The following is a 12,728-nucleotide window of genomic DNA, read 5'->3' on the forward strand; positions in this document are numbered from 1 at the left end:
CAAACTAAATAAAACGGTAAAGATAGGAGTGTGATGGTGATACGATACCGGTGCACCTCCCCCAAGCTTGGCAATTGCCAAGGGGAGTGCCCATACCCATGTGATTATGTCCTCGGAGGTGGTGATGATGACGATGGATAATCACACATCGAGCGTAAAAGCTCCTCCAACTTGCGGATAATGCCCTTGAGCCCGGCGATATGATCCTTCAACAAAATATTCTCCTGTGTAAGATATTTGTTCTGTATGCGAGCTAACTCAATCATCTTGAAAGCTTCAATCTCTGTTGGAGTGAAAAGGTTAGGTAAAGGTTGAGGGATGTCTTCTTCTTTCACCACCGTAGCTTGAACCTCCATGGCCTTCTTGATCCGTTGGTCCTTGTTGATCTCTTCTAGTTCTTCTCTTTTCAGCTCTATCTTCAATAGCCAAGCATCCTTATCTTCGTTGTTGGAGGAGGGTGAAGTCATGGTGCTCTAGATCTGCAACGGAAATAGCTCGAAACGAAAACAGAGGATATTTGCGTGGTACGGTGGTCAAAACCTTCAGAAGTACATATAATGAATGTTTACCAACCAAAATACGTAATGTGCAAGAAAATGGAGTCTGGGAGGCACACAAGGTGCCCACGAGATAGGGGGTGTGCGCCCTAGAGGGGGGGGCGCCCTCCACTCTCGTGGGAGCCTCGTGTACCTTTCGGATTACTTCTTTCTTCCTAAAATTCTCAAATATTCCAAAACTGATAAAAATTGCCATTGGAGTTGTTTTGGAGTCGGTTTACTTACCATACCACATACCTATACCTTTTCGGAGTTTGGAACGTTCTAGAAAGTGTCCCTTATGTATTCCTCAGGAGTTACGGTTTCAATAATATTAGTTTCAACATTGATAGGATTACCTGAAATATAGTGTTTAATTCTTTGACCGTTTACCACCCTCGGATTTGTGCCTTCGAAGTTGTTGATTTTTATGGCACCAGAACGATAGACCTCCTCGATAATGTAGGGACCTTCCCATTTTGAGAGAAGTTTTCCTGCAAAAAATCTTAAACGAGAGTTGAATAATAATACGTAATCTCCTACGTTAAACTCACACTTTTGTATCCTCTTATCATGCCAGCGTTTGACTTCTTCTTTGAATAGCTTGGCATTCTCATAGGCTTGGGTTCTCCATTCATCAAGTGAGCTAATATCAAACAACCTCTTCTCACCAGCCAGTTTGAAGTCATAATTGAGCTCTTTAATAGCCCAATATGCCTTATGTTCAAGTTCAAGAGGTAAATGACATGCTTTTCCATAAACCATCTTATATGGAGACATACCCATAGGATTTTTGTATGCAGTTCTATAGGCCCATAATGCATCATCAAGTTTTTTGGACCAATTCTTTCTAGATCTATTCACAGTCTTTTGCAAAATTAATTTGAGATCTCTATTGCTCAACTCTACTTGACCACTAGACTGCGGGTCATAAGGAGATGCGATTCTATGATTGACATCATACTTAGCAAGCATCTTACGGAAAGCACCATGAATAAAATGTGAACCACCATCAGTCATAAGATATCTAGGGACTCCAAACCTCGGAAAAATAACTTCTTTAAGCATTTTAATAGAAGTGTTATGATCAGCACTACTAGTTGGAATAGCTTCTACCCACTTAGTAACATAATCAACAGCAACTAAAATATGTGTATAACCATTAGAGGCAGGAAAAGGTCCCATATAATCAAAGCCCCAAACATCAAACGGTTCAATAACAAGAGAATAATTCATAGGCATTTCTTGTCGTCTATTAATGTTACCTATTCTTTGACATTCATCACAAGATAAGACAAACTTACGAGCATCTTTGAAGAGAGTAGGCCAATAAAGCGTGGTGTCCTCCATAGGATTCAGAGTGACACTTGCGTAGAATCTATTCCTGTTCATGCTCAAGCACTCAACGTCTAATAACACCATCTACTCCTTCTTTATAAAGGTGTGGATAGTCCCAGAAGTAATGTCTTAAATCATAAAAGAACTTTTTCTTTTGCTGGTATGTGAAACTAGGCGGTATATATTTAGCAACAATGTAATTAGCATAATCAGCATACCAAGGAGCAGTACGAGAAGCATTGACGACCGCTAATTGTTCATCAGGAAAGCTATCATTAATAGGTAGTGGGTCATCAAGAACATTCTCTAACCTAGACAAGTTGTCTGCAACGGGGTTCTCAGCTCCCTTTCTATCAATAATATGCAAGTCAAATTCTTGGAGCAAGAGAACCCATCTAATGAGCCTAGGCTTAGCATCTTTCTTTTCCATAAGATATTTAATAGCAGCATGATCAGTGTGAATAGTAACTTTGGAATCAACAATATAAGGTCTAAACTTATCACATGCAAACACAACTACTAAGAACTCTTTTTCAGTAGTAGCATAATTTTTTTGGGCAGTATCAAGAGTCTTACTAGCATACTGGATAACATTCAATTTCTTATCGACTCTTTGCCCTACAACATCACCTACAGCATAATCACTAGCATCGCACATAATTTCAAAAGGTAAATTCCAATTAGGTGGCTGAACAATAGGTGCAGTGATCAAAGCTTTCTTAAGTGTTTCAAATGCTTCTACACAATCATCATCAAAGACAAAAGGAATATCTTTTTGCAATAAATTAGTCAGAGGCCTGGAGATTTTAGAAAAGTCCTTAATGAACCTCCTATAAAAATCGGCATGACTAAGGAAACTTCTTATACCTTTTATGTCCTTGGGACATGGCATCTTTTCAATAGCATCAACTTTGGCTTTATCAACTTCAATACCTCTCTTGGAGATCTTGTGCCCCAAGACAATGCCTTCATTAACTATAAAGTGACACTTTTCCCAATTCAAGACGAGACTAGTGTCTTCGCATCTCTGCAAAACTCGATCAAGGTTGCTCAAACAATCACCAAAAGAGGATCCATAGACGGAGAAGTCATCCATGAATACCTCACAAATCTTTTCACAAAAACCAGAGAATATAGCCATCATGCATCTTTGAAAGGTAGCAGGTGCATTACATAAACCAAAAGGCATACGTCTATAAGCAAAAGTACCAAAAGGGCAAGTAAAAGTAGTTTTAGATTGATCCTTCGCTGATATAGGTATCTGAGAGAAACCAGAATAACCATCTAGAAACAGAAATGTGTGTGTTTGGATAGTCTTTCTAGCATTTGATCAATAAAAGGTAAAGGGTAATGATCTTTCTTAGTAGCTTTATTTAACTTACGGAAATCAATTACCACCCTATAACCTGTAATAATTCTTTGCGGGATCAATTCATCTTTATCATTAGGAACGACGGTAATACCTCCCTTTTTAGGAACACAATGGATAGGGCTTACCCATTCAGTATCAGCAACAGGATAAATAATACCTGCCTCAAGGAGCTTTAGTATCTTCTTTCTTACCACTTCCTTCATCTTGGGATTTAATCGTCTTTGAGGATCTCTAACTGGTTTGGCAACGTCCTCCAATGTAATTTTGTGTTGACATAACGTGGGACTAACGCCCTTAAGATCATCCAGAGTATATCCAATAGCAGCTCGGTGCTTCTTCAGAGTTTTCAATAATCTTTCTTCTTCTTTCTCTGAAAGGTTAGCACTAATAATAACAGGATATATTTCTTTTTCATCAAGATAAGCATACTTAAGATTATCAGGTAATGGTTTGAGTTCAAACACGGGATCACCCTTGGGTGGAGGGGGATCCCCAAGAATTTCAATGGGAAGGTTATGTTTCAGCACAGGTTCCTGTTTAAGGAACACTTCATCTATTTCCTCCCTTTCCTTCATAAACATATTGTTTTCATGGTCTAGCAAATATTGTTCTAACGGGTAAGTTGGAGGAACAGCAATGGAAGCAAGACCAATAATTTCATCCTTGCTAGGTGGTTCCCATTCACGAGGTTGTCTACTAAACTTAGCAAAATTAAACTCATGAGACATACCATCTATGCCAACAGTGACGATATTCTTTTCACAATTAATCTTAGCACTAGTTGTATTCAAGAAGGGTCTACCAAAAATAATGGGACAAAAATCATCCTGTGGGGAGCCAAGAACAAGAAAATCAGCAGGATATTTAACCTTCCCACACAAGACTTCAACATCTCTAACAATCCCAATAGGTTTAATGGTATCCCTATTAGCAAGCTTAATAGTAACATCAATGTCTTCTAATTCAACGGGTGCAATGTCATGCATAATTTCTTTATATAGATCATAAGGTATCGCACTAGCACTAGCACCCATATCACATAAGCCATGATAACAATGATCTCCTATTTTAACAGAAATAATAGGCATGCCTATGACAGGTCTACGTGTCTTAGTATCAGGTCTAGCAATATTAGCAGTCTCACCAAAGAAAGAAATAACATGCCCATCTAAATCCTCATCCAAGAGATCTTTAACCATAGCAATACTAGGTTCAACATTAATTTGCTCAGGAGGTGTATAAGTCCTAGTATTACTCTTACGAACAACAGTCGAAGCTTTAGCATGATCCTTTACCCTAACAGGAAAAGGAGGTTTTTCAACATATGCAGTAGGAACAATAGGATCACCATAGGTAATAGTCTTTTCTTCGACTGTAGTAGGTGCAACTACTTTCACTTCAACAAGAGGATTATATTTAAACCACTTCTCTTTAGGGATATCAACGTGAGTAGCAAAAGATTCACAGAAAGTAGCTACTATCTCAGAGTCAAGTCCAGACTTAGCGCTCAATCCACGAAAAGCATCGGTATCCATAAAAGATTTAACACAATCGAACTTAGGTGTCATACCTGACTCCTTACCATCGTCGGAACCCCAATATTCAGAGTTGCATTTAATTCTTTCCAATAAGTCACATTTGAAATCAATAGTCTTCAGCATATAAGCACCAGCACAGGAAGTATCGAGCAGGTTCCGATTATCAAGAGAAAGCCGACCATAGAAGTTCTGAATAATCATTTCCCGAGAGAGCTCATGATTGGGGCATGAATATAACATTGACTTAAGCCTCCCCCAAGCTTGAGCGATGCTTTCTCCTTCGCAAGGCCAGAAATTATATATGTAATTACGATCACGATGAACAAGATGCATAGGATAGAACTTCTGGTGAAATTCCAACTTCAATCGCTTATAATTCCAAGATCCCGTATCATCACATAGCATATACCATGTCAATGCATCTCCCTTCAAAGATAATGGGAAGACCTTCCTTTTGACAACATCATCAGGAATACCTGCAAGCTTAAATAATCCACAAACTTCATCCATAAATATAAGGTGTAAATCGGGATGCAATGTTCCGTCTCCTGCAAATGGATTAGCTAGCAGTTTCTCTATCATACCCGAAGGAATCTCAAAGTAAATATTTTCATAAAGTTCAGTAGGTTGAGGAGCAACTCTTTGCTCTTCTGGTTGGGGTGAAGATACCCCAAACAAGCCCCTCAAAGGATTAGTTTCCATAGTGACAAGTAACAGAAAATTTCAGCACACTATATAAATGTTTCCTTACCAAGTTCCACTCACCAAAAGCGCTACACTCCCTGGCAACGGCGCCAGAAAAGAGTCTTGATGACCCGCAAGTGTAGGGGGTAAATCGTAGTCCTTTCGATAAGTAAGAGTGTCGAACCCAACAAGGAGCAGAAGGAAATGATAAGCGGTTTTCAGTAAGGTTTTCTCTGCAAGCATTGAAATTGTAGGTGATAGCTAGTTTTGTGATAAGATAAATGGTAATGAGCAACAAGTAAATAAAGTAAATAAAGTGCAGAAAGGTGGCCCAATCCTTTATGTAGCAAAGGATAAGCCTGGAAAATTTCTAATAATGAGAAAGGAGCTCCCGAGGACACATGGGAATTATCGTCAAGCTAGTTTTCATCACGTTCATATGATTCGCGTTCGCTTTGATAATTTGATATGTGGGTGGACCGGTACTTGGGTACTGTCCTAACTTGGATAAGCATCCCACTTATGATTAACCCCTATTGCAAGCGTCCGCAACTACAAAAGAAGTATTAAGGTAAACCTAACCATAACATTAAACATATGGATCCATATCAGCCCCTAACGAAGCAACGTATAAACTAGGGTTTAAGCTTCTGTCACTCTAGCAACCCATCATCTACTTATTACTTCCCCATGCCTTCCTCTAGGCCCAAATAATAGTGAAGTGTCATGTAGTCGACGTTCACATAACACCACTAAAGGAAAGGACAACATACATCTCATCGAAATATCGAACGAATACCAAATTCACATGACTACTAATAGCAAGACTTCACCCATGTCCTCAGGAACAAACGTAACTACTCACAAAGCAAATTCATGTTCATAATTAGAGGAGTAATAATATGCATAAAGGATCTAAACATATGATCTTCCACCAAGTAAACCAAATAGCATCAACTACAAGGAGTAATCAACACTACTAGCAACCCACAGGTACCAATTTGTGGTTTTGATACAAGATTGGATACAAGAGATGAACTAGGGTTTTGAGAGGAGATGGTGCTGGTGAAGATGTTGATGGAGATTGACCCCCTCTCGATGAGAGGATCGTTGGTGATGATTTCCCTCTCCCGGAGGGAAGTATCCTCGGCAGAACAGCTCAGCCAGAGCCCTAGATTGGTTCCGCCAAGGTTCCGCCTCGTGGCGGCAGAGTTTCATCCCGTAAGCTTGCCCACGATTTTTTCAGGGTAAAAGTGATGATATAGCAGAAGATAGACGCCGGAGGCCCACCAGGGGCTCAGGAGATAGGGGGCGCGCCCTATAGGGGGGCGCCCCGTGTCTCCTGAACAGGGTGTGGGCCCCCTGGCGTATTTCTTTCTCTCAGAAATTCTTATTAATTCCAAAAAGTTGTTTCATGGAGTTTCAGGACTTTTGGAGCTGTGCAGAATAGGTTTCCAACGTTTGCTCCTTTTCTAGCCAGAATTCCAGTTGCCGGCATTCCCCCTCTTCATGGTAAACCGTGTAAAATAAGAGAGAATAGCCATAAGTATTGAGATATAATGTGTAATAACAGCCCATAATGCAATAAATATTGATATAAAAGCATGATGCAAAATGGACGTATCAAGGTCTTGATGATGGTCTTCTCCGAGAGGAGGTCCTGAATCCAAGTGGATCTTCTCCGAGGAGGTGTCGGTCCCTCGCGGTGGAGTAGATCCGGATGGATGAGCAAGGCTCTATCTCAAAATATGAGCTATCACAATGCTAACTTTAGCTAGGAGGTGGGAGAGGTCTATTTATAGTCGTAGTACAAATGCGGGCTGAAGTGAAGGGGTACAGGGGCTTTAGCCCGAAGTTGCATGCACACAGGCAACGGACGTCCGCTGGTGACCGGTTGTCCCGTGGCTCATGGGCGTCCGGACGTCCGATAGTTGTCGGACTTCCGCTGTTTCCGTTCTGTGATGGTGGTACCGGACGTCCAGTCACTTCGGACTTCTGCTAATTTCCGTTCGGTGGTGATGGTGTCGGTCGTCCGGTGCAGGCCGGACGTCCGCTCGCTGGGAGGTGTGGCCGGTCGTCCGGTCCATGCCGGACGTCCGCTCGCTGTAGCATGTGTTGGCTGGGACTTGGGCAGGCTGGGCTTCAGGTGTCGGACGTCAGGTACCAGCCGGTCGTCCGGTGGCTGTAGCTTCAAAAGCAGCTCTCCTTCTTGTCTCTCGTACTTGGTGTCCTTGCCATCTTGGCCATTGGATGAAGCTGTTCCGTGGCCTCCTTCTAAGTACCTGATTACACATAGTCTCTCCCCTTGAGGTAGTAGCCATTTCTCATGTGTAGAAAGGGGTAGTTCGGAGAGGAGCGAGTTCACCTTATCTTCGATAGCATTTGCTCGAGCTCTTGTCATAGGTCCAAGTAGTGTCGTGGGAGATGTAGGTACGTCCATGGGGATGATCGTGGGATGCTCCGCATCATCTCCCCCCCCCTTGGGAAAGATCCGATCTCGGATCAAAAGCTTCATCTCCATGATATCGCGAGAGGTCCTTGACATTGAAGATGTCGCTCATGTTGTACTTGTCGCGTGGGAGGTCGATCTTGTAAGCGTTGTTGTTGTAGCATGCTAGCACCTTGAAGGGTCCATCGGCTCGAGGTAGAAGTTTGGACTTGCGTTTGTTGGGGAAGCAGTCCTTGCAAAGGTGTAGCCACACGAGATCTCCAATGTTGAATATCATGGGTTGCTTGTTGGTGTTGAGTATGGTCGCGTGTCATTGTACTTGGCGCTCGATGGTGTGCCTTGTATCTTCATGCAACTTCTTGAGGTAGCTTGCTCATGCACTCGCGTCCATGTTGGTGCGCTCTTGTAGTGGAAGAGGTAGAATGTCCAATGGGGACAACAGGTTGAAACCATAGACGACCTCGAAGGGGGACTTGCCAGTAGTCCTATGTCTTGCGCGGTTGTAGGCGTACTCGATGATGGGTAGACACTCCTCCCACTCCTTAATCTTCCTCTTGATCAACACGCGTAGTAGAGTGGAGAGTGTTCGGTTTGTCACTTCCATTTGGCCGTCGGTTTGTGGATGGTATGCCAAAGAGAACAAAAGCTTGATTTCGAGCTTGGCGCATAGAGTCTTCCAAAAGTAACTCAAGAACTTGACGTCGCAGTCTGAGACAATTGTCTTTGGTACTCCATGGAGACACAAGATTTCCCTACAAAAGATATTTGCAATATGTGAAGCATCGTCTATCTTGTTGCATGGGATAAAATGTGCCATTTTAGAGAATTGGTCCACAACAACAAACACGAAATCCTTTCCATTTTGAGTTCTAGGCAAACCAAGTACAAAATCCATGCTAATGTCTTCCTAAGGTTGATAAGGAATAGGAAGAGGCATGTAAAGACCATGGGATTGAGCTTTTGACTTAGCTTTGCGACATTTAGAGCATCGGTTGGTGAAGCGTGAGACGTCGCGGAACATCTTGGGCCAAAAGTAGTTCATGGAGAGCGTGGCAAAAGTCTTGTCGCGTCCAAAGTGTCCCATGAGGCCGCCTCCATGAGCCTCTTGCAAAAGGAGCAAACGAAGAGAAGACTTGGGAATGCAAAGTTTGTTAGCTCTCATAAGACAATCATCCTTTATCTAATATCGTTCCCAAGAAGTATACGTCAAACACTTGGCATAAGGAATAGCAAAAGTAGGATCATGCGCAGACAAGTCTTTTATGTGCTCAAAGCCAATGACATTCAACTCAAGTTTAGTGACACGCGTGCATATGCGGGAAATGGCATCAGCCACTATGTTTTCGTTACCCTTGATGTACTTGATGACATAAGGAAATGACTCGATGAATTCACTCCATTTTGCGTGACGCTTGTTCAACTTAGTTTGTCCTTTTAAGTACTTAAACGTTTCATGATCGTTATGAATGATAAATTCATGAGGGCGAATATAATGTTCCCATTCACGCAAAACTCACACTAAAGCATATAACTCTTTGTCATAGATGGGGTAATTGAGTTGCTCTCCGGAAAGTTCCTCACTAAAATATGCTATGGGGCGCTTCTCTTGTGTTAAAACACCTCCTATGCCGTGACCACTAGCGTCACAATGAATCTCAAAAGGTTTGTCAAAGTTGGGTAAAGCAAGCACGAGAGCATGAGTAAGCAAATTCTTAAGCTCATTAAATGCGGTATCTTGGGATGGTCCCCAAACAAAAGGCGCATTTTTCTTACTCAAGGAATGTAAAGGTGTAGCAATGGTGCTAAAATCCTTCACAAAGCAACGATAGAAACCGGCTAGACCAAGAAAACTACGCACTTGTTGCAAGTTGGTTGGTTGGGGCCAAGTTTTAATAGCATTGCTCTTAGATTCATCTACATGAACACCCTTAGAAGACACAACAAAACGCAAGAAAACAAGCTTATCAACACCAAAAAGGCATTTTCCACATTAGCATAAAGGCTCTCTTTCCTAAGGGTTTGCAACACGGTTCTAAGATGGGTGACATGATCTTTGAGATATTTGCTAAAGACAAGAATATCATCAGAATAGACCAAAACAAATACACCAACATAGGGACGAAGAACAAAGTGCATGACTCGCATGAAAGTACCGGGTGCTTCGGATAAGCCCATTGGCATAACTAGCCATTCATATAAGCCAAATTTGGTCTTAAATGTGGTTTTCCATTCATCACCTTCTTGGATGCGTATTTGATAGTAGCCACTCTTAAGATCAATTTTAGAGAAATGGCGGCTCTCCTAAGCTCATCAAGCATGTCATCTAAGCGTGGAATAGGATAGCGATATCTAATAGTGATAGCATTTATGGGACGGCAACCGGAAACCATGCGATAAGTACCATCTTCCTTTGGAACAAGTATGACCAGAACGACACAAGGGCTCAAACTTTCACATACTTGATCGTTGTCGATTAGTTGTTGTACTTGCCGTTGGATCTCCTTAGTTTCCTCGGGGTTGATGCGGTAGGGCGCCTTGTTAGGAAGAGGTGCTCCAGGGATGAGGTCGATTCAGTGCTTAATGCCTCATAGTGGAGGTAGACCCGGAGCTAGCTCATCGGGGAAAACATCTTGGAATTCCTGCAAAAGAGAAGACAACACTAAAGGTAGATCGTGAGAGGTGTTAGTTGTTGGTGCTTCATCTTTGCACACAAGGACAAAGTGCATAACACTAGATGGGTTCTCACACACTTCTCTCATCTCACTTTTGGTGGCAAATAGGACTAAGTTTTCCTTGTCACTCATCGTGGAGGCACTCAATTTTGGCTTGTGGCGCTCACTCTCTTTTGGGTGGATCACTCTCTCACTCTTTTCTCCATGATGGGTGGCTTGCTTGTCAGCGATCACTTGACTTGGAGACATGGGTCGTAGCACATACTCCTTTCCTTTCATCTTGAAGCTATAATGATTGGTACGGCCGTTGTGGATGACGCCGCGGTCAAATTGCCATGGTCGACCAAGAAGGAGGTGGCAAACGGACATCGGGACGACATCACACTCCAAAGTGTCTTCATATGCTCCAACTTTGAAGGATACTTTGACCGTATGCTCAACTTGTATAGTGCCAAAATCGCTTAGCCATTGGACCTTGTAGGGATGCGGGTGATTCATCTTGACCAATTGGAGCTTGGAGCATAATTCTTCACTTGCCAAGTTGTGACAACTACCTCCATTGATGATGACCTTGATGGACCTTCCATTGATGCCGGCCTTGGTGTGGAAGATGTGGCATCTTTGGTCTTTGTCTTGTTGATGTTGAAGAGTCAAGACTTTGGAGACAATGAGAGTGGGGCTTGAATCCTCATCACAAAAGACTTGATCATCTTCATCTTCATTCACGTGCCGGTGCATGGCCACTTTCTCAAGGGCTTCCATTTCCTCTTCACTCATGGAGTCATATGTTCTGTCGTCGTTGAGGATCATGGTGCGCTTGTTGGTACACTCAAAGGACTTGTGGCCTCGGCCGCCGCAAGTGAAATACTTGAAGGAGCTTGTCTTGACGGTCTCATCAGTTGGAGTAGATGATGAAGTGTGTGGCTTGAAGTTGCTTGTAGTAGGAGGACGACTTGAGGTTGTCAAAGCTTTCTTGTAACTGGACTTGTCATCATTGGTTATAGATGGCTTGGTTGAGGTAGAAGTTCGAGGAGTCGTTGAAGCTTGGTTGTTGGAGAAGTCGTAGCTCTTGGACGAGTACTTGGTGTACTTGAAGTCATCTTGCACTTGACGTTCCGCTTTGGTAGCTTTATGCACAATCTCAATGAGGTTGGGTAGGGTTGGAAGTCGGTAATCTTCTTGATGGGATGATTGAGGCCATTCAAGAAATGGGCCATAGTTTGCTCATCATCTTCCGTTACATTGGCTCTTATCATGGCTATCTCCATTTCCTTGTAGTATTCTTCAACACTCTTTGTTCCTTGCTTGAGTAGTTGGAGCTTCTTGAAGAGATCGCGGTTGTAGTAGGTTGGCACAAAGCATGCGCGCATGACATCTTTCATTTCCTCCCATGTGGTGATTAGGGGTTCACCTCTTGCTTCTCGTCGCTCAAGGACTTGTTCCCACCATATGAGCACATAGTCTTGGAACTCAAGTGATGCCATAGCGATCTTCTTCTCTTCCTCATAGTTGTGCAAATGAAAGATCTTGTAGACCTTCAATGCCCATGATAGGTACTCTTCGGGATCATTGCTTCCATTGAACTTGGTCATGCAGAACTTTAGCTTGCCGTAGCATTGCTCTTCATTGTGTTGGGGTCGAGGGTGATGATGACGCCCTTGACATGGAGGATTATCAACCTCATGTTGCTCTTGTTGAACTTGAGGTTGTGGAGGAGCTTGTCGAGCTTGTGGAGGAGCTTGAGGGACTTGACGATGCACTCTTGGTTGGTAGTTCCGCTCGTGAATTTCTTTGCTAAGTGCTTCCTCTTGATTGCGCCTAACTCGGTTGCGGTTGGAAATGACTCGACTTGATTCTTGAAGGGCACGTTGAGCCTCAAGGGCTTGTTCTTCACGTTTTTGTTGTTGAAGACATTGAGCCTCGGTGTCTTGTTCATCCTAATGTTGTCGCGCTCGCTCTTCCTCTTGGTGACATTGACGTTGTCGTTCTTGAGCTTGTGCAAGAGGAACTTGGTGTTGACGATGGCGATGTGCTTGCTCGTCGACTTGCTCTTGTGGATGATTGCTGTGTAGAGGATTGCGAGATGCTTAACAGTCTTGACGCGCGGCTCGACGTAGAGTGTTCGATGTCGGTGTACTT

The sequence above is a fragment of the Triticum aestivum genome, chromosome 3B (genome assembly GCF_018294505.1).
Source record: "Triticum aestivum cultivar Chinese Spring chromosome 3B, IWGSC CS RefSeq v2.1, whole genome shotgun sequence".
Taxonomy (NCBI): domain Eukaryota; kingdom Viridiplantae; phylum Streptophyta; class Magnoliopsida; order Poales; family Poaceae; genus Triticum; species Triticum aestivum.